Genomic DNA, 22,213 nt, shown 5'->3' on the forward strand with positions numbered 1-22,213 from the left:
TATAACGTTCTCGTGTTGCGGTGTTTGTTTCCAAATTCCTCCGAAACGGCTTGATCAATTTTTATGAAATTTTGTGTGCATATAGGGAATCGGACAACAGAAATTTTTCATACGCCTAAGTGATAAGGGTGGTCCGCCCCAAATTTTTTTATAAGGCAAAATAAAGTTTGCTGGGTCAGCTAGCAATCGTCGTCTGAGCGAGAATGTCAATTTATTAAAACTAGCAAATGCCCGCGACTTCATCCGCGTGTAAATCGACGTACACTTTCAACCCCTTCGCCCCTTCTATTTATCTTTTCGCATGTTTTATAAATAATAAATATAATAATCATTTTTCAAAAATATAACTCAAAACATGAACGGCCGGAGGCAGCGCGTTTTATGTGCTTGAATAAAATGCCCAGCCGATGCCACGGTCGGAGGTCCTATCAAAAACTCCCGGTCGAAAGCCGGTGCAAAATTAGGTGCGCGGCCGCAGGCCGCACGTTTCATTTGCTTGGGTGAGGTGCCTAGTCGAAGTCTCAAACGGATGCCCTATGATAAACCCCCGACCGAAGGCCGGTGTTTCTTCTTTTCAACCGACTTCAAAAAAAAGAGTAGCTTATCAATTATGGTATGTCTTTTTTTTTTAAATGCTTGTTACTTCATAAGTTCGTAATTTATTAACCAACTTTGTTTTTTTTTTGTTTGAAAGGGCATAATACCTCCAGATTGGTTTTCAGTTTTTTAAAAATCGGTTTAGTAATTTTGTATAAAAATCAAAATAATTGAAATTCATCTTTGAAGTCGGTTCCATTTTTATGTTAAAAAGATTATCATGAAATCTCTTCGCCGGACACCATTGGAGCTTATTAAATATCTAAACCTTTTATTCATTGCAGCTTATTAAGTACTCAAGGTTTCCCGCTTCGTAGATCTGACAAAAATTGCAAAAGTTAATATCAGCTAAGAGCCATAAACAATGTAAACTTTACCCAGGTGAGTGGCAGCTAGATATTGCGTACGTTGAACGCTGAACGTTCATCGCAACTCGTTCAATATGCAGCACAATGCGCCATCCAGCGCTGTAACGAAGGGCAAATTGCGTTATCTCTGAAACTCCCATTATAACACACACAGCACGTAACAGAATTTATGCGACAAGTCGCAGGCAAGAGTTATAGTTGCTCACAAGCTTTGCAGTTAGCTTCACCTGTCTACAGGCAAAAGTTGAATTTATTTTGGTCGTGTTGGACATCATTAACAGCCGATGGACGTCCACTGCTGGACATAGGCCTCTTGCATTGATTTCCAAACAAAACAGTCTCGAGCCGCCAGCATTCAGCGGCTCCCTGCAATCTGCTGATGTCCTCGGTTCATCTAGTAGGATGGTCAACTAACCCTGCGCTTCCCGTCCGCTTTCTCGGCCGTGTTCGTGGACCAATTCAGTTTATAAACAGAAATAAAACTAACTTACATTTTTTTATAGTCTAGCCCTGCGATGCCCAACCGTCATGCCTCATGAACATCCCGTATTCATCTTGTTTGGATTTACATAACAAAAATTCAAAAATTCAAAATTCATTTATTTCAATTAGGCTTAGTTTACAAGCATTTTTGAAAGGTTTAGGCTTAGTTTACAAGCACTTTTGAAAGGTCAGGATTAAGTCATAATTTATTTTAATCTAATAGTAGTAATAATAGTTGATAACTTCAAATTAAAGTTAAAGTAAAAAAAAATTAAAGTTACGAGGGTTCCAAACGGCGCCTTGGTCCGAGAAGAGTCCACAACAAACTCAGCCAAGGTTTTTTTTGTTTACCACTATTTTACAAACTTATTTAAAACTAAGCACACAGTCGTATATTACAGTTTAACACCAAGCTTTTTTATCATTAACATAATCATTAATACTATAATAAGCCTTTCCCAAAAGCTTGCGTTTAATAAACACTTTGAACTTTTTGAGAGACATTCCGGTGGCTTCATGTGGTAGTTTATTATAAAAACGTATGTCCTTAAAAGAATTACTAATATTTTGTAACCTAGTATGCTGTGCAACAATTTTATTTTTATTTCCGACATTCACAATAATATTAAAAGAAAAAATAATTTTCGCAGACTTTTTATACTTACATATGTAACGGCTATTTTGAAGATTCGACTACCTGGGAACTTTTATCGCATCAAGTAAACGTTGCGGACACGACGTGTGTCGGTTGGGTTGGTTATATATGAAGTTAAATCACGTAGCAATAACTTTATCTAATAGACCTCACAGATTCGAGACTCCACATTTACAACGTCGTATATGGCTGAAGATGGCGAATTGCGAGTCCCACTCGTGTTTTGAAGCAATAAAATAAGGCCACTTATTGCATTTCAAGTTGGCGGCAACATATTCGTATTATTTTATATGAAACGTGTTTCATAAAATTGCTATCATGAAATATCCCTTCCTCTACCTCCTCGTATTATTCGTTATCATTGTCAACACAGATTCGGCTCAGCTCGAGTCTCCACTCAGAATGAGAGGGGTTAGGCCGATAGTCCACCACACTGGCCCAATGCAGATTGGCAGACTTCACACACGCAGAGAATTAAGAAAATTCTCTGGTATGCAGGTTTCCTCACGATGTTTTTCTTTTACCGTTTGAGACACGTGATATTTGATTTCCTAAAATGCAACACAACAGTTGGAGATGCATGCTCCTGATCGGATTTGAACCTACACCCTCCGTATCGGAGGCAGAGGTCATATACACTGGGTTATCACGGCTCTCCTTTTATTCAACGAAGTCAAAATTATACTTCCCGTCCTGCCGACCTTATACACTCATATTATATAACAAAGTCAATACCTAAGCCTCCCTATCGCCACTTGCACACGTATTATATTTATCCTCCAATAGGATGCAGTTGTGGCTTAGTCTTAGGCTTAGTTAGTACTTACCTAAAAGGTTTCTTGTAAATTGACAAATATATGACATGGCGAGCATATGCCAATAGAGTTATGTAGGTAGTATAGGTATATTAAGAAAGAAAAAAAGTTTACTTAGAATACATCACACAAAAGAGAGAATAATTAAAATGGTTTACAACTATAGCATGATGTTATCCTAAAAGTGTCTCCACTCAGCATTTACATATTGCTGTGTCCGCGAGGAATTGATTGAGAGGAGAATTAAATGAGAATATTAGTTTTTTACAAAAAACCGTAGACTTATATTATTAACTAGCGGGCGCCCGCGACTTCGTCCGCGTGGAATTCAGTTTTTCACAAATCCCACGGGTACCATGGATTTTTTCGGGATGAAAAGCCTATGTGTTAATCCAGAGCAAAATCTATTTCCATTCCAAATTTCAGCCAAATCGCTTTAGTAGGTGCAGCGTAAAAGAGGAACAAACATACTTACACACTTACACACACACTTTCGACTTTATAATATTAGTGTGACAGTGTAATACTTCGTAGCTTTTTCAAAACACGTAAGTCACATAAAAAGTAAAACCATATAAAATAAATCTAAATAAAAAAATATATCCAAATTGTATCATTTTCGTTCTCGTTCCTGTTCCAACACGTATATAAATATACGTAATATACGTATTTACGTATAAGAATTGCCCGTTTAAATACGAGAATAATTAATATTATGAATCTGACGGTCAAAGATAATAAAGGTAGTAGAAGGTAGGTAGAAGTAACTAGTTGATTTTCTCAGAGAGTCGTGCTCCGCCCATCCAGCGCCACTTCACCTTCGGAACTCACTGAGCTGTCGTTTACTTTGATTCTTAATGTAGAAATATTCCGAGCGTCTCTCCATCACAAAGTAAAGAACTGCCCTGTAAAGTCCATATAATAGTCGGTAGAAGTTTTTTTTAAATTGTTTTCAGTTGTGTGCATTTTAAGAAATTAAATATCACGTGTCTCAATCGGTGAAGGAAAACACCGTGAGGAAACCTGCATACCAGAGAATTTCTTAATTCTCTGCGTGTGTGAAGTCTGCTAATCCGCATTGGGTCAGCGTGGTAGACTATTGGCCTAACCCCTCTCATTCTGAGAGGAGACTCGAGCTCAGCAGTGAGCCGTATATGGGTTGATAACGAACGAACAATGTAGCCCTTGACTACAATCAGGTAAGTGATGATGCAGTCTAAGATGGAAGCGGGCTAAGTTGTTAGGAGGAGGATGAAAATCCACACCCCTCTCGGTTTGTACACGACATCGTACCGGAACGCTAAATCGCTTGGCGGTACGCCTTTTCCGGTAGGGTGGTAACTAGCCACGAAAGCCATAAAAGCCAATATTAGGACGTTGATAGTCTTATAGTTAGATAATAGGTAAGTATCTGACTTCCTATTATACAGAACTACAATAAAGGAAATAGAGATTTAGATTTTATTATGATAAGACCGGCTGAGTATTCTTTAGCCTGCGAGCCTAGCAGGAGTCAGGTTTTGATTCACAGCTCGGTTCTATTTAGGATTTTTAGATTGGCTCAGAACTGGTCTACCAACGGAGTTTAGGGGAGGGTTTTCATAATCCGTGCAAGTCGGCCATACCCTACCGATTAATTAAGTCCGGAGGGATTTTTTCTTACTCGTATCAAATCATCATCATCATCATCATCATCATCATCATCATCATCATCATCATCATCATCATCATCATCATTACCAACACATATTCGGCTCACTGTCTGAGCTCGAGTCTCCCTTTAAAATGAGGGGTTAGGACAAGCAGTCCACCACGCTGGCCTGCTTGAGAATTTTCTTTGATTTTCTGTAATTTGGACCACTTGACCTAACCCCTCTCATTATGAAAGAAGACTCGAGCTTAGCAGTAAGTCGAATATGGGTTATAATGTATGGCCGATGATGATGCTCTATTTTTTTTGGTATACCTAATACCTAAATAAACTAATAATAAAAATAAGTAAACGTAATTTATATTGCGCAACAAAAGACTTCAATAGTCCTCACAGATATGAGGATCTCATTTACTTTTACAGCATCGTAACGTGTCCCTCATGTTAGTCGTGTTACACGCGGTAATAAATGAAGACCTTTTCCAGCTCTTTATGTTCTCCACTATTTATATGGAAAGCCCAGCTCTATATATGAGATCTCTTTTGTTATAAGGTGGTAGCGGATGGCCGCGACTTTGTATGCGTGGAAAGTTGACTTTTCATATTATAAACTTTCATTCCCATACTTAACCTAACCTAAAATATTTCCTTTATAGTTTCACGATAAAATAGCTTTCAAATTAGTAAAATTATACACTATGCACACACGGTTCCCGTTCCCGTAGGAATACGGGGATGAAAATATAGATAATGTTATCAATAAGTATATAAACAAAATTAAGTGTATGTTTTCTTTAGTGCTTTTAATTATTTACACGATACTAAAACACAAACACACTTTTTAAAAAAAATCTTTCTTTTTAAAAAAAGTTCGGGCTCCGGGGCGCCTGAACCGATTCTATTGGGACATTCACTGGGAGATAGAGGAGATTATTGAGTAGGCTACTTTTTATCTCGGAAAATCCAAGGTTCCTGCGGGATTTGTGAAAAATCAAATATCACTGAACTGAAATCACGAGACAGCTAGTTTGTAATATATTATTAAATACTTTAATCGAATTCATTATTTGTACGTTAATACTACTAGCGGACGCCCGCGACTTCGTCCGCGTAGAATTCAGTTTTTCACAAATCCCGCGGAAACCATGAATTTTTCCGGGATGAAAAGTAGTAGTAAATGTGTTAATCCAGAGTAAAATCTATTTTCATTCCAAATTTTAGCCAAATCGCTCCAATAGCCGCAGCGTAAAGGAGGAACAAACATATTTACACACTTACACGTTTACACACTTACACACAAACTTTCGCCTTTATAATATTGATTTTGGTGCGTAGTTTCTTAGATTCACAAGCTCTCAGCATGTTGCACATATCCGTAATGTAGCTACTGCTAATTTAAAAAGTTTAAGGTGAATTTATGAAAGTTGTTAAGAGTACGCGCCGCTCGTTCACTTTTACAACGTCGTATGCGAGTCGAGATTACGTGTGCCGCTCGTGTTACACACGGCAATAAAGTAAAACCACTTCTTGCACTTTGACTTGCCTACAATATATTATTCAGGTGGGCACTTGCAGACATCCGTTCCTTTGAAGGATTAAGGCGTTCTTTTTTTATTTTGAAAACTTGCAATTTGCTTCTTGTCTATACTAATATTATAAAGAGGAAAACTTTGTTTGTATGTTTGTTTGTTTGTTTGATTGTAATGAATAGGCTCAAAAACTGCTGGACCGATTTTAAAAATTCTTTCACCATTCGAAAGCTACATTATCCACAAGCAACATAGGCTATATTTTATTTTGGAAAAAAATAGGGTTCCGTTAGATATTTGGGTTTTTCAGACACAAGGTGTAAAAAATCAACCAGAAAAGTAGGGTAGGGGTAGGTAGGAGTAGGGTAGTGGTAGAGGTAGGCTAGGGGTAGGGTAGAGGTAAGATAGGGGTAGTTGAAAGATTACATCGAGTTTCACGGTGACGAAATCGCGGGCGTCGGCTAGTTGCTAAATACAAATAAGATTACCTTTAAATTCAATTCTACTTAAAATTCAATTTAATTCTATATTTATTATTGTTAATTAAACTTTGAGTTGTTTATTAACCAATTGGGAAAACAAGAAAATAAAATTTAGAAACAGTGACTTAGAGGGGGGAGCGATCGGGCGGCTTCAGCGGTCTCATGGCGTTCACCTGTCCTCAACTTTTGTTGTGTAATCTTTCATGGGTTATTTGGGATAGTCGGGGAGAATGTCTTGAGCAGTTGCCGTAGTTTGTTTTTTTTTATTTCTTTTCGTCATCAACGGCCTACCGGCACACTAGGTTCTCATTTTCGTTACAGTTTGAAGTTGTCCTGACAAATATTGTGAATACCTTTGTTCAACATTGTTTTTTTTATACTATTTTAATCCACTTCCTAAAAATAGATTATTAGTTTAAAGTCGCTTAGAGGTATGGAGCGGGCTATGTTAGGAGTCTCTCTAGTAGGTTCTGCCTTTTTGTCCTTACCAAATCCGTAACGAGGAAATCCTTACACCGAAATTAATCGACATAGTCCAAAGGATTACCAAACTGAAGTGGCAGTGGATGGGCTGTATCTGTCGTAGAACAGGTGGCTGCTGGGGCAGACGTGTTCTGGAGTGGAAACCACGTACCAGCAACAAAGTGTAGGACACCCTTCAACTAGATGGTCCGAAGACCTTAAGAAGGTAGTGGGAAGTGGTTGTATGAGAGGGGATCGTATGTGGTGGCGTGCTCTCAGGAACGCCTATGTGCAGCAGTGGATAGATCAGGCAAATACAGGCATATAATATAAATACTATATATAAAACATCTACCAAAAAGCGAAAGGAATTTTGTTTCGATTCGACTTTTTATGTTTTAAGCCGGTAGATATTTTCATTCAGCCAACTTAAAATCCGTGTTGTCATTCAAAGCTCGCTCGTTCAGTTTTCGTTAAACTCAGTGTCGCTTCTAGGCACGTTGTAAGCCGTTTTAGACAAATTGATTGCACTGACGGAGCGGTGCTTTGGAGAATTTGTTGGCCGCTCTTACAAAAAACGGGTTTTTGCAGCTTTCAATGTAGCACCACAGCTGGACAACCGTTCAACGATTTTAAATTAAAATCTTGTGACATAAAATAATGTTTTAGTTCCTTAGATTCTGCTTTTCAACTCAGGTGGTAGTTGTGACTTCGTTTGTTTTCTTTTGTAAAAAGTTTTATTGTTAACGCTCTTGTGCAAATTGTACGAGATTAGATAGATTATGAAATGGCACATAACTTGGTATTGAGATATTTCTCACGCACTACGTTCGTTTTATAAAATGGACTCGTACTTTAATAAAACTATTATACAAGCATTTTATAATCTACTATTTTAAATTTCACAATCTCCCCGAAGCTATTACCGCTGCATTGGAAGATGTCTTTAAGCTTCTGGACTGGAACGAATTTGGCATCAACTACGGTTTGCCGACGATGTGGACATTATGGCAGAGACTCTGTATGACCTTAGTACCATGTACAATGACCTCAGTAGAGTTTCAGCAAGCAAGCAAGCAAGACGAAGATCATGACTAGTGCTCATATACCGCTCCACCCAGTTATTGTTGAGGACTCTGCGCTCGAAATTGTAGACGAATAAACCTAGGACACACAGTCTAGTTAGGTAGGTCCAATTTCGAGAAAGAGGTGAATTGCCGAATACAGCTCGGCTGGGCAGCGTTCGGAAAACTTCGCGACATCAAAGTCACTCTGCAGGCGAGCTATGCTTGGAGTTTCTCTGCGTAATCGAATGAGAAATGAGGAGATCCGCAGACTAACCAAAGTCACTGACATAGCTCAGCGAGTCGCGAAGCTGAAGTGGCAATAGGCAGGCTACATAGCTCGAAGAGTCAATAGACGTTGGGTTTCCAAGATGCTGAATGGCGACCCCGCACCAGCGCAGTGTTAGTTGACTCCCCACTAACCGACCGAGGACCGAGGATTTTAGGCGGGTTGCAGGGAGCCTGCTGATGACTTTGAAGGCGTTGCTAAACCAGTTTTGTATTAATTTAAGTCGACTGAAAGAGCCACATGAAAGAACGCTATCTCTAAAACCTTAATCTTTATGATATTCTTACATCTTGTAACACATCATCGGCTTAGCACCGTGATTGCAAAGTGATCAGCAGGTAGAACGTAATATAATGTTATTTTTCGCTTTTTAGTTTAGTTGGTAGGTACGTTTTATGATTTTGAAGTCGGTTGTATTTTTTTATTATTATTGTCTTGATGCACAGATAGCCAATATGTAAACAAAGGGCTGGGCATCCCGTCACAAACTGTCCTGAGGATGCTGTTACGCGCTGTTCTGAGTCTCTCCCAGAAGGAGTTTTATTATATGAGAGTAGATAAAAAAGTTCAAGTTATTATCAATATACTATATAGTTACAGACTGGCTGTAACTTTGTTCTACCTTTGAAATCCTTTGTGTTATCTGCTCTCTAGTTAAAGCCACAGAATATGCATGTACGAGTACGTGAAGCTGGATACGTTAGACAATTGTGAAACAAAGTCGAACGGACCTTTGTTTTGATTTCAAACTTGTCGGAGCAAAAATCTTTGTTGTTAAAACTTTGTTTCTTTTACGAATTAAAACTATTTTCGTTAAGAATGTGTATTATTGGTAAGAGCAAAGAGCATGACCTCCTTCATAGGGTTCCTTGTGGACTACGGAACCCTATGAACCGTCCTTTAAAATATCTGTTTTCTATACTTTTTTAAAAACGCAAACGAGATATTACTATTATTATCATCTGAAAATACTCCATGTCTTGTACGTCTGTAAAAATAAATCAACGAATTAAAATAACATAACAAGCTTTCTTATATCTACATCGCTGAAACTCTTTACGTGGAAACTCTGAACTAATTCTGGGGAAAGGCTTAGTCTACCTATTCACTTAGTAGTTGCTTCGCAATTTTAATGAGCACTTTGCTCGCGAACTTTAAATGAGGCCATTCAGGCTGCGATAAACTGTGACACATAATGTAAAATCAATTTTGCTATTACCAACAGTTCTGGAACTTTTCTGAATATCTATTAAAGTTAGTACTAAGTACTTTAACTTATCTATACTAATATTATAAATGCGTAAGTCATTCTGTCTGTCTGTTACGGCTAAACGTCTGAACCGATCAAGATGAATTTTGGTTTAATGGTAAATGGGACCTTGGAAAAAACATAGGGTACTTTTGACCCTAAAATAAAATAGAAAGGGTGAAATACTGGTTGAAAGTTGGCCGTTTTTTTTTATTTTGAGTAGTTGTTAAAACATGAAACCAACCCAAATGCCTTTTCAAATGTAAATAATTTTGTGAAAACAGCATAAAATTGCTATTGCTTAGACAAATTAAAATATGACCCTGTTTTACCATATAAAATTTTCGTCGATCAAAATACCGTATAATATCGCTTCGATTATCCATCTCTTTGGGATTTATCTAATTTTATTTTTAGAGCAAATTAAACAAAATATTAGGTACAAATAAGTAACTCCAAGAGGCCGTGATAGCCCAGCGGATATGACCTCTGCCGGAGGGTGTGGGTTCGATTCCGGTCCCGGGCATGCACCTCCAACTTTTCAGTTGTGTGCATTTTAAGAAATTAAATATTACGTGTCTCAAACGGTGAAGGAAAACATCGTGAGGAAACCTGCATACCAGAGAATTATCTTAATTCTCTGTGTTAAGAATTGTTAGACATAGTTAAGAACTACCAATTCTTGTTGACGATATTATTGTTATATATATATATATATTATGATTACTTTCTTAGGATATGCATAGTGTTAAGTAGGTATAAGTTAACTAGTTATTTCCTTCCTTACTTCCTAATAAATATATGCATATTTAAGTGTATTCCTTGTAGAGTAAGATTTACCTGTACATATATTAGGATAACTAGTTATAAGAGTAATAGAGACCGCAATTATTACATATAGATAAATAAACTGATTACCCAATAATATTAAGTATTAATATTATATTGTTAAGTATTAATATCATCTGTACTGCATTATATTGCCACATTTCCATAGTCTGTATTATTATCATGTTATGTATTGCTGTTTCACTCTTATTGTAATATTGTACTGTTCACACTATATAGCTATCTCACTCATATATATTATACTGTAATGCTATCTCTTTCATGAATGTAACTCTGTCTCTTTTCTACATACTTTTATACCTGGAATAAAGATAAGAGAATGCGAGCGCTTCTAATCCCATACAATTCAGAACCCCAATAATATTTCACACACTTCACTCCCGAAGCCTGAAGCGATCACATCTCTATTTAACAAGAAATTACGTGTTTTATTTATACGCGTCTCCCTGTGGTTTGGACTCTCCAAAATCCTCCACACTCTGCGTGTGTGAAGTCTGTCAATCCGCATTGGGCCAGCGTGGTGGACTATTTGCCTAACCCCTCTCATTCTGAGAAGAGACTCAAGCTCAGCAGTGAGCCGAATATGGGTTGATGACGACGAACGGACAATAACTCATTTTGTTTTTATTGCAATGGATTAAGTTCAGTAAGTTGACAAACAATTTTATTTCCAACTACAATGAATTATATTAATTTGCCGAAGAGCCTTTGTCGCAATTACCAAATCGAGATTAACGAGCATTAAAATGGAAAACAGGTACACAAGCGCCGGCCGAAATAATATTTATTAATTAAAATTTATTTATATTCATGATTTATGGCTTAATTAACTGTAACAGTTAAAGTCAATAATACCCATATTGTATTCGTGAATTAATATTCCGTTCTCATTATCAGCATACAAAGACACCTGTGTTGTATTGTAAGCATTGTTTTAAATACAGTTAATGGGAATTTCATTTTGAAATACTTATTATCAAAGATTTTGTACTATTAGACATGTCGAAACTGAAGCGGACAAAAGGCCTAATATTGTCCTAATTTCATTTAGTCGCATTGTAAACTTCGAAATTGATTTATGCAAATAATACCTAAATATTGTCTACAATGTCTAATGGTGAGTTCAAGATATGTAAAAACTATAATTATGTACGTAAATATTTAATGTAAATAAACCCCAAATTATGCATGTGTGTGTCTATTTTTTTTTGTTACAAACTATCCACTTTAGTGTCGAGGGTATGGACTGAACAAATTCTGCCTGTTTCCTGAGTTTAACATTGTAAACAAAGTCTACCGCCAAGCGATTTAGCGTTCCGGTACGATGTCGTGTAGAAACCGAAAGGGGTGTGGATGTTTATCCTCCTGCTAACAAGTTAAACCGCTTCCATCTTAGATTGCATTGCATCATCACTTGCCATCAGGTGAAATTGTAATCAAGATTTAACTTGTAAAGAATAAAAAGAAACAGAATGCGGTCCTCGAATTATGCATGCTCAGTTACCTCACAGCGCCTGGTCTATTACATAGATATAGACTGGACTGCGTTTTCCACCGTCTAATTTTTCTAGATAAAGATTAAATAAAGTATTAGCTTTCTTAGTTACATACTTATACGTAATAGATTCATAATTAACTTAGGATAGAGTTGTAGATTATTAAAATTTTCATACCCATTGTTCACAGTTATAATTATGTTTTGGCCATGAAGTACTATCTATGTGATCATCAAAATCAACCTATTTCTAACCTACGCCTTACAGAAGAGGGAATATTTTACTTAGATTCACCATGCTGCACCAATGTGGATTGGCGGTCTTAGGATGATAATGTTAAATGCATTAATGAGCATTCATCATTAACAACCCATGTTCGGCTCAATGCTGAGCGCGAGGCTCCTCTCTGAATGAGAGGGTTTAGGACTTAGTTCACCACACTGGCCAAATGCAGATTGGCAGACTTGACACACGTAGAGAATTAAGAAAATTCTCAGGTATGCAGGTTTCACGACGTTTTTTCTTCACCATTTGAGATACTTGATATTTAATTTCGTAGAATGCACATAACTAAAAATTTGGAGGTGCATGCTGCGGGCCGGATTTGAACCTGAATCGAAGGAATCGAAGGAGAGTTCATTTCCACTGGGCTATCACGGTATATAGGTATAATTTGCAGCATTAATGATTGTCAACCGACGACTTAGCGTGCTATCCGAGGCACGGCTGTAACACAAACAGAAAAAAAATGTACAAGTACATGTACGTTTGCGCTAAAAAAAAACAATTTCGCAACTCCGGGTGGAGAATTTTAACTGAAAATTTCTTAAACGAAAAAAGGAGTATAAGTCAGTATCTTATATTAAGTAGTTAGTATAACCTGATCCAGGATTCGAACCCAGGACCTCGTGATCCAAAAACACATAAACTAACCACTCGACCAACGAGGCAGCTATATAAACACTAGCGTAAAAGCTTTTAAGTGCACTCAACGATGAAGCACAAAATAAATCATAAATTAAAATCTTATTCCTAGTAAAAGTTATATGAACCAATTAACTTTGGAAGATTCCACTTATATCACTTCCAGGAGCCCGCTCTAGCTAATTAATAGCCTGAAACGGTGTCACAAGGAAAATTAATTACGTGCGTAGACTCTCTGATAAAATCTCGCGAAGATGCCGTATGAGTTTCAAAGACATTTCCTTGTTGTGGGTAAATATACTCATAACTGCGTGAGATTGAAATTGTATAATAAAGTTAAGTATTTTGACGACCTCTGTAGCTCTGTGGTTCTCAACACAGAGGTTCGGTTCCCAGTTCGGGTCACTTTAGGATTTTATATTTTCTAAATTGGCTAAGGTCTGGTATGGTAAAAGTCTTCGGCCGTGGTTAGTTACTTAGTTAGTTAGTTACTCTGCCAGCAATGAAGTTACCTGGGCCTGTAGCCACGTGGCACGTCGATTCTCTTTCTACAAATGATGACGCTTCGAGAACTAGAAAAATGTATGGGAAGGACTGATCCGATCCACAACTTGATCACGTGATCTGTGGATAGCAAATTTCATTCCTATACATTTTTGTATATTTCAAAGCGTTTGCGATCGTAGAGAGAGAATCGCCATGCTATTGGTGGCTACAGGCCCAGCCCCCCTAGCCAACTGGCACGTCGATTCTCTTTCTACGATCGCTAACGCTTCGAAAACTAGAAAGATGTATGGGAATAACATTTGATATCGACAGGTCACGTGAGCAAGGTCTGTCATTCACACTTGGCTACAGGCCCTGTACTGTTCCGGTACGATGCCGCGTAAAAACCGTCAGATATATTGGTAGATTATACGTCCAATGTTCATTTTCAGTTTAGACTGCATCTTTACCTTAACATCAGGGTGAGATTGCAGTCAAGGCTAAATTTGTTATTTATAAAAAATGTATTTCAAATGTAAACTACTACAAATTACGGTTAATGCTATCTCTTCAATCACGTGCTGATGTGATTAGTCACTCATTTATAACCTACTAGCGGACGCCCGCGACTTCATCCGCGTGGAATTTAGTTTTTCACAAATCCCGCGGGAACCATGGATTTTTCCGGGATGAAATGTAGCCTATGTGTTAATCCAGAGTAAAATCTATTTTCATTCCAAATTTCAGCCAAATCACATCAGTAGCCGCAGCGTAAAAGAGGAACAAACATACTTACACACTTTCACACTTACACACAAACTTATGCCTTTACCTATAATATTAGTAGGCTACATCGGACATATATGTTCCTAATTTATTTATCGAGAGGCCAACCAAAATGTGGTCAGGAAACACTTTAGTCACATATACCGTGGTTTTTTTTTAGTAAAATATTTTTTGAAATCAGTTCTGTAGATCCCTAAAACTTACCCATCGCAAACTTACAAACTTGTATAGGTTTAATTTTTTTATATAAACAACAAACTCATTGCTTTTTTTTGCTATAGCTACATTGCAATAACAGCAGATTTTTGTTAGCTTTTACCGCTTACGTGATGAAATAAACATAGATATTTAAATGTCTTAATACAAAAGTTTGCTCATAACAGTCTGAAAGTCATTACAACTTCATACTAAGCTCAAACGTATCTCAGGAAACTTTCCCAGGAAGCAGACGAGTTCACCAAATGTAATAAGATACATTTTGCTTTCCGTATAATGTTTTGTAGAATTTTTGATCATCAAACGCCTTTTGGCAATTTACTATTTGCTTAATCACATTCACATGCAAACTAATTAAATTGAGAGCCTTTTATCTCTAAATCTTTCAGTCAAGACTACAGTGAGGAAAAAAGGTTTTTTGGGTTTTAGCCAAATAGATTAAGCTTAGAGGCAAGGCTAAATCTGCCTGTCTGTGTCTAGTCTATTTTCTGATTTAAAATGCATCTCCATGCCATTTCACTGCCGCCGCCGCCGGCTTTTAATTTTGACGGAGCATTTAACCAGATGATTTTATATGGAAAGACAATTTATCGAAACAAAAATGTTGCGGTTGGAAGCGGCGAATTTTAAATAACAAAGACAGGATACGCATCAAAAGAAATAGTAGTAAACGACTTTATTTTACTTTTATATAATTCAGGGGCGTATCTACCGCCGTATCAGCCGTATCAATAATACGGGGCCCCCGGGCAACAGTGGCCCCTTAACTGTAAAAGCAAAAGTTAGTAAAACCCACAGTCTCACTTAATCTGGTGCTTCCCGGAGAAAAAAAAATGAAATAAAAACTGCTAAAGAGATTTTCGGGATTTGCCGCTCGTCTATTGGGCCCCTCAACTACCTTTGATACAGGGCCTCTTTACGGTTATCTATGTCACTGCTATAATTATTATAAAACTCAAACTCAAATTTCATTTCTTTTAATAATTAGGCTTAGTAGAAGCAATTTCGTCGCCGTACAACGGCCTACTTTTAGTGGCTAAGTGCGGAAAAGGTCCAGGGACCAAGCGGCACGTCGATTCTCTTTTTACAAACGCTAACGATTCGAAAACTAACGAAATGTACGAAAATGACAGATCCGATCGACAACTTGATCACGTGATAGTGAATGTCCTTCCCATACATTTATTAATTTTCGTAGAAATTATTTCGTATTTGTAAAAAGAGAATCTATTTTGAAACCGACTACATTGTTAACCTATATTATACTTGTAATCACGCTAATATTATAAAGGGGAAAGTTTGTGTGTAAGTGTAATTGCGTTCCGTAAAAAAGAAAGAAGGAAAAAAAGAAAAATGCGTTTATTTGAACGTTAGGCCATACATTACAATTTCCACAATACACCCCTGCAATGTGTGGCATAACCGGATCCGGATCACAGCGATGCTTCTTACCAGCAGAAATGTGCATGGCATATCAATATACGTATCTACGTACTAGTATGTAGGTACGTACTACTTACTAACAATAGTACTTCTATATTAGGCTCTGCTACGTAAAAATCTACTACTACTAAACACTAACCTTGGCTTAAATTGTTGTGGGCTCTTCTCGGACCGAGGCGCCCTTTGGAACCCTCGTAACTTAAATATTAAGTTTTCGACTTTAATTACTACCATTGAATCATGACATAACTTGACGTTTCAATTTTGTGTATCATCTGATATTATATGATTCCTGCAAACAATGTTCAAGTTATAGTGTCGTTTTGTTGCATTGTTTGGCAAAACTTCGAAATTGTGCTCCTCAAGCTTATTACTATTTGTGTTACGAAAACTCGAATTGTGGTTTCAAACAAACTTGATATAAATTTTCTTATAAACTTATAATGTCAGTACTGGGACGATATTTTTTAAGATGACGTTTAAAAAAAGATGGTCTGTGGGGGGGGGGGGGGCAGGTGAGATTGCAGACAAGTTAGCCCTTAACTGCAATCTCACCTGCCCCCCCTAGACCAGTAATACGTCGATTATTTTTTTTCTACGATCGCTAATGCTTCGAAAACTAGAAAGATGTATGGGAATGATATTTGCTATCGACAGGTCAAGTGATCAAGATCTGTCATTCCCATACATTTTTCTAGTTTTCGAAGCGTAAGCGATCGTAGAAAGAGAATTGACGTGCCACTTGGCTAGGGGGGCTGATTGTAAGTGATGATGCAATCTAAGATGTTAGCGGGCTAACTTGCTAGGCGTAGGATAAAATCCACACCTATTTCGGTTTCTACACGACATCGTACCGGAACGCTAAATCGCTTGGCGGTACGTCTTTGCCGGTGGTTACTAGCCACGGCCGAAGCTTCCCACCAGCCAGACCCAGACCAATTAAGAAAAACGCAATCGGTCCAGCCATATATTATATAAAAAAACATTCGAAAATATGAATAGAGGGGGGTGAAAATTTACATTGAGTTTCATGTAAACGAATACGCGGGCGTCCGCTAGTAATAACATAAACGATCCAACTGAATTAATTGAATGAATCAACCGAACATTAAATCAAATCAATAGACGGTATAATTCGGAGTACCTACAAAACTTTCCCAAAGCCTTTATGTTATTCGAAGCGTAGCCAATACCGTAGTCCGCGTTAGGGTTAAGTGGGTCCGCACTTAAAAAGACATCAAGGGTACAGAAAATGTCATTATATCTTCCTGATGACCCTCAGGAATTACGCGCAGTGACGTTAGCCGGCCGCTCGATCTGCCTCGCTGAGATTTGATAGTAATATGCCGCCCACTTGTATTCATAATGGCATCTATCAAACCTTTTACGGCACTTATTTTACAAGACATTACCCCTGTAATGTTCTAAGGGTTCTTTTGTTAAGAGTTCTATAAGACAGTAAAAGTTGAAACCTGAGGTATTCTGGATGTTGGATGATTTTTTTTATAAATTACTAGTTGTTCTTCGTGGTTTCATCCACATCAAACATCCTTGTAACATGAACATATTGAGATGGGTATTCTAAACTATAATCTGTGCCGTTGAGTCGAGTAAGTACGCTTCACGAAGAACGTCCTTACAATAGTCTGTATAATTTCTTTTTTAATTTTTCTTTGCCTGAGAAGAACTTTTTAGAAATTATTACAAAACAAATTGAAAAAAATAATGAAGTCAACAAAGTAGGGTAACAAAGGCTTGTAAAATAAAGCTAGTATACTTTGTTTTAACAGTACAAGAAGAACGAGTTTATTTATTTTTATATGAGTGTATATATTGTAATGTGTTTTTGAACAATTGGGTTATATTATTTTGTAAACCTGGTCGACCCCCCACCAGGTGGACTGACGACATCAAGCGAGTCGCAAGGATTCGCTGGATGCAGGCGGCTCAAGATCGTGATGTTTGGAAGTCCCAACAAAAGGCTTATGTCCTGCAGTGGACGTCCATCGGCTTATATGATGATGATGATGATGATGATCATGATTATTTTGTGAAGAGAGATAATTTATCGATACGGTGTCTGCCGCCGCTTCTAAATGCTTCCTATATGTACATCGATACTTTTTTAATTATTTCTTAATTATCTTCTGGACGTTGTTGTGATTTATTAGTTGCTGTTTTTTTGTTAATTTCCAAAAATTACAACGTGGTAAATCTCAATTGGGTAGCCATTTTATCATTTCCTTTATACAGGTTTTCTTATTCATCGTGTAACACTTATAGCATAATACAAGATTCATCTATCACTCACGTACATATTATAGATAATATTTCATTAACAACCCATATTCGACTCACTGTTGAACACGAGTCTCCTCTCAGAATGAGGGTTAGTCCGCACCACGCTGGCTAAATGCGGATTGGCAGACATCACACACGTAGAGAATTAAAAAATCTCAGGTTTCCTGCATTCGATTCGAACCTACGCCCTCCGAATCAATGGCAGAGGTCATATCCACTGGGGTATCACGTCACTCAGATGATGAAGACAATATTTATACACTCATTATGGAGACATATTTACTCAAAACAGTTTGTGCAACAATTTCTGTAAAGTGAACGTGTGAGAACTTTGAGTTTCTAAGTTCTCGACTCCTATGTGCACATTATTTAATTCATACAATCGCATAAAGTACAAAGCGTCAGTTAATGTGGCACCTCTCGAATGGCGCCGTCCGTGTCTCCGCACAGCCGCGCAGCCAACAAACGCGCCGGACGCGGGGAACCGTTTCATTTCCTCTCGCACATATTCAAGAGGTAACGAACAATATCTCGGTAACAATGGCTTCGTAATTTGGTCGAAATGACGCCTAAGGGAGCTGCGTCGAGTGACTTATTATTGTGGAAAACTGCTGCGGGCGGAAAAATCTTTTTTCTACTCATCTTTCAACGTACAATGAGATGTATGGTGGGCAATGAAATTGATACATTGACACCCCGATGAATGAACGACGGTCACTTTAACGAATTTATGGATGTAATGTTTTTGTTCGCTAAAGTTCGTAAAATAAAAAAAAGATAAATAAATGATATAGGAAACTTACTTCAAATGAGTTTATTGGTAACAATATTTGTTGGGTTACCTATTATTTATTTTATCAAACTAGTCCTCAACCCCCCGATGTAATAGAGTATATTTGACCTGTCTGTGTACATAATATCTGTGGTACCTATTCTAGCTTGTAAATGATTAGACCGAATTATGATGCGTTTTGCTTTGCGTTTGGTTTAGTTATACTTATTCGATGTTTATTCGATATGCCAATTTACATGTATCGGCGTTATTCTATTAGGTACAATGGAATGATTTTCTAACATAAGTAGAAGTCGTAATACGTGAGTTGCTACCCTTGGGGATTTTCAAAATTATTAATTTATAAAACTGAAAAGTCACTCTTCACGATATACCTACCAAAACCCGCTTGATGAACAAATTGTGGCAGGTAGATACTTCAGATGTCCGCTCAGAGAGGATTTTGCGAGCAGACCGGATTAAGGAGGTCTAAAGACGGATGTCGCGAAACGCGTGCGTCGCAATGATGAATCAGTCAGTCGCGGACAGCGAGGCTCAAGTTCTACTGATCGATGACGTTAGCTACATGCTTCCCGAAGGTTTTTTTTATCTGTGTTACCTCATAACTTCTTCATTTAATAACCAATTTTGAAAATTCTTTTTTTTTATTTGAAAGAATCCTGAAAATCAGTTTAGTAATTTTGTTTTAAAACCAAAATAACTGAAATACGTCTTTGAAGTCGGTTCCATTTTTATCTTAAAAAGATTATAGTATAACAAAGTGCAATCTGCCTTTATTTTTCAATAAGAACAAAATTTCCCATGCAATTCTGATCCTTCACTTTGTTAGGCAAAGTTACAGGTACAATGCTACAAGCGGATTTGTTTGGAAATATGAACACACGGTCCATGTTAGCCTGAGGGTGAACTAAATAAAAGTGACCGTTCACGGTAGGCGGTCAAAAGCAGTGCAGCAGAGCTTGCAGGTCGCGAGCTAATCACTAGCTACAATACAAAGCCCTGCCGCGGGCTGTGACAGGGTTGCAATTTTATTGATGTCCAATTTTGGCACGGCATTTGGGCACAAATATATACCTAACTCCGACATTTTTTTTTATTCTTTACAAGTTAGCCCTTGACTACAATCTCACCTGATGGTAAGTGATGATGCAGTCTAAGATGGAAGCGGGCTAACTTGTTAGGAGGAGGATGAAAATCCACACCCTTTTTGGTTTCTACACGGCATCGTACCGGAACGCTAAATCGCTTGGCGGTACGTCTTTGCCGGTAGGGTGGTAACTAGCCACGGTCGAAGCCTCCCACCAGGTCTGGACCTGGACTAATTAAGAAATTCTCAATCTGTACAAACATCCATATAAACTTTCGCGTTTATAATATTAGTAGGTTTATAGACAATCTTTAACATTTTATTTCATTGAGGGCTCACAAATAAATGATAATTTAGACTAGATCTTGGAAGTTACGTAAGGACCATTTTCTAACGTTCGATTGGATTTGGATTAGGTACGATGTAAACCTGTAAGATGGAGCTAGTACGAAAATAGCCTTAGGATTCCTTAACTAAACAAAACGAAACCCTTTGAAATTAGACACTTGCCAGGATATTTGAGCCTAAACTCAGAGGGTGGCTGTTGTGACTAAAATATGTTTTAGTAAAATATGTTTTCCTCTTAGATTAAGAACTATACTCTTAGAATATCGTGAATTACTACGAGATACCTACTGAGTTAGGAAACTTTAAAAATATAACAGAGTAAACAACAAAATACGCGCGCTTAGAGAATAGCAATGAAGGTGTGCCATTGTGCGTTAAAGTAAAAACTTAAGAGAGTAACCATAAAAGAATGGCATAAAGTTCTAGTCGAGTTTGAAAGGTCCCCACGGCACTTTGGCTAAGTTCTGCAGCACGCGATTGTATATTGAAAGTTCAATACGTGATCTGCATCGGGGCGAGGCAACGAACCCGTCGTGAAAGATTTAATGAATGCTCTAGCCTCTTTTGTTACCCTCACAATAGCTCCAACTAATTTTGAAGCATAGTGTGTGCAAACACTCTTACGAGTATAATAATGTTTTATAATATACAATACAACGGTGGAGGATAATATTACTTAAGTGTCTATAGAGACATTTTTTTAAAAACAATACTGTTTTTATAAAAGCTTCAGCTCAAAGTTCAATCACTCATTTTATTACACGTATGTTCAGTTTTAACATGAATGAATAGTTGACTGACTCATAAAGTTATACTATTTGGTACAAAATAATATAATAGTATTTATTTATATAAAGCACGCCAACAATACACGTATTAACGTTAAAAAATAAAATAGAATATATACGAGTACATATTATATTTAAACACAGTTTTTTTAATGTCAACCTTACAGCATATTGTTTGAAGAATAGATAAATAAAGATTTATTTAAAATCAAGTGGTATTCTTATGGTTTGTATGTTTTATAATTATTTTATTTATTAAATTTAATATTATGTTCATTCTTATTTTTAGTTTAAAACTGAAAAAAAGTAATCCGTAAAATCCGTAAAGTTCGAAAATTTTCAGGATGCATAATATTTGCATATAGTATTTGCTTTGCAGGATGCACCAAAGTCTGGAAGACGGCTTGGAAGGAAAACGCCCCACCTTTGCACATTCATAATTTTATCCTACTCGCCATAAATTAACACGAAGTTTGAGCATTGAATAAATATTTTGGTGGTAGCACCTACGAATATAAGGTTGTCTAAAATATGTCTAATTAAATTACATACATAATAAAATACAAAATTAAACCTACGAAAAATAATTACTGAAGAAAGTCACTAAATTTTGTTTGCTATTTTGTTTACTAGTTAACCGACTTCTTTCATATTTATTCCATAGCATTTATTACAAATTGTTTCTTTACAAGTGAAATAAATTAAACCGAAATATACACCAACACCAAGAAACAGACTTACATCTATACTAATATTATCGCTAATCTCCGGAATTACTGGTCCGATTTGTAAAAATCTTTCAGTGTTAGATAACCCATCTAGCGAGGAAGGCTTTAGGCCTATTATCCCTGTAGGCTGTATTCCTACGGGAACGAAAACCACGCGGGTGAAACCGCGCGGCGTCCGCTAGTATTCAATAAAAACTACTAAAAACTACACAGCCAATCAAAATTAATTAATTTATGAACACCGATAATAAAAATATAGTTCAGCTGAATGTTCATAACAATATGTGCAGAAGTCTTAGCCCTCATTCGCACGAGAGTTTTTTT

This window comes from Bicyclus anynana, chromosome 7, assembly GCF_947172395.1.
Source record: "Bicyclus anynana chromosome 7, ilBicAnyn1.1, whole genome shotgun sequence".
Taxonomy (NCBI): Eukaryota; Metazoa; Arthropoda; class Insecta; order Lepidoptera; family Nymphalidae; genus Bicyclus; species Bicyclus anynana.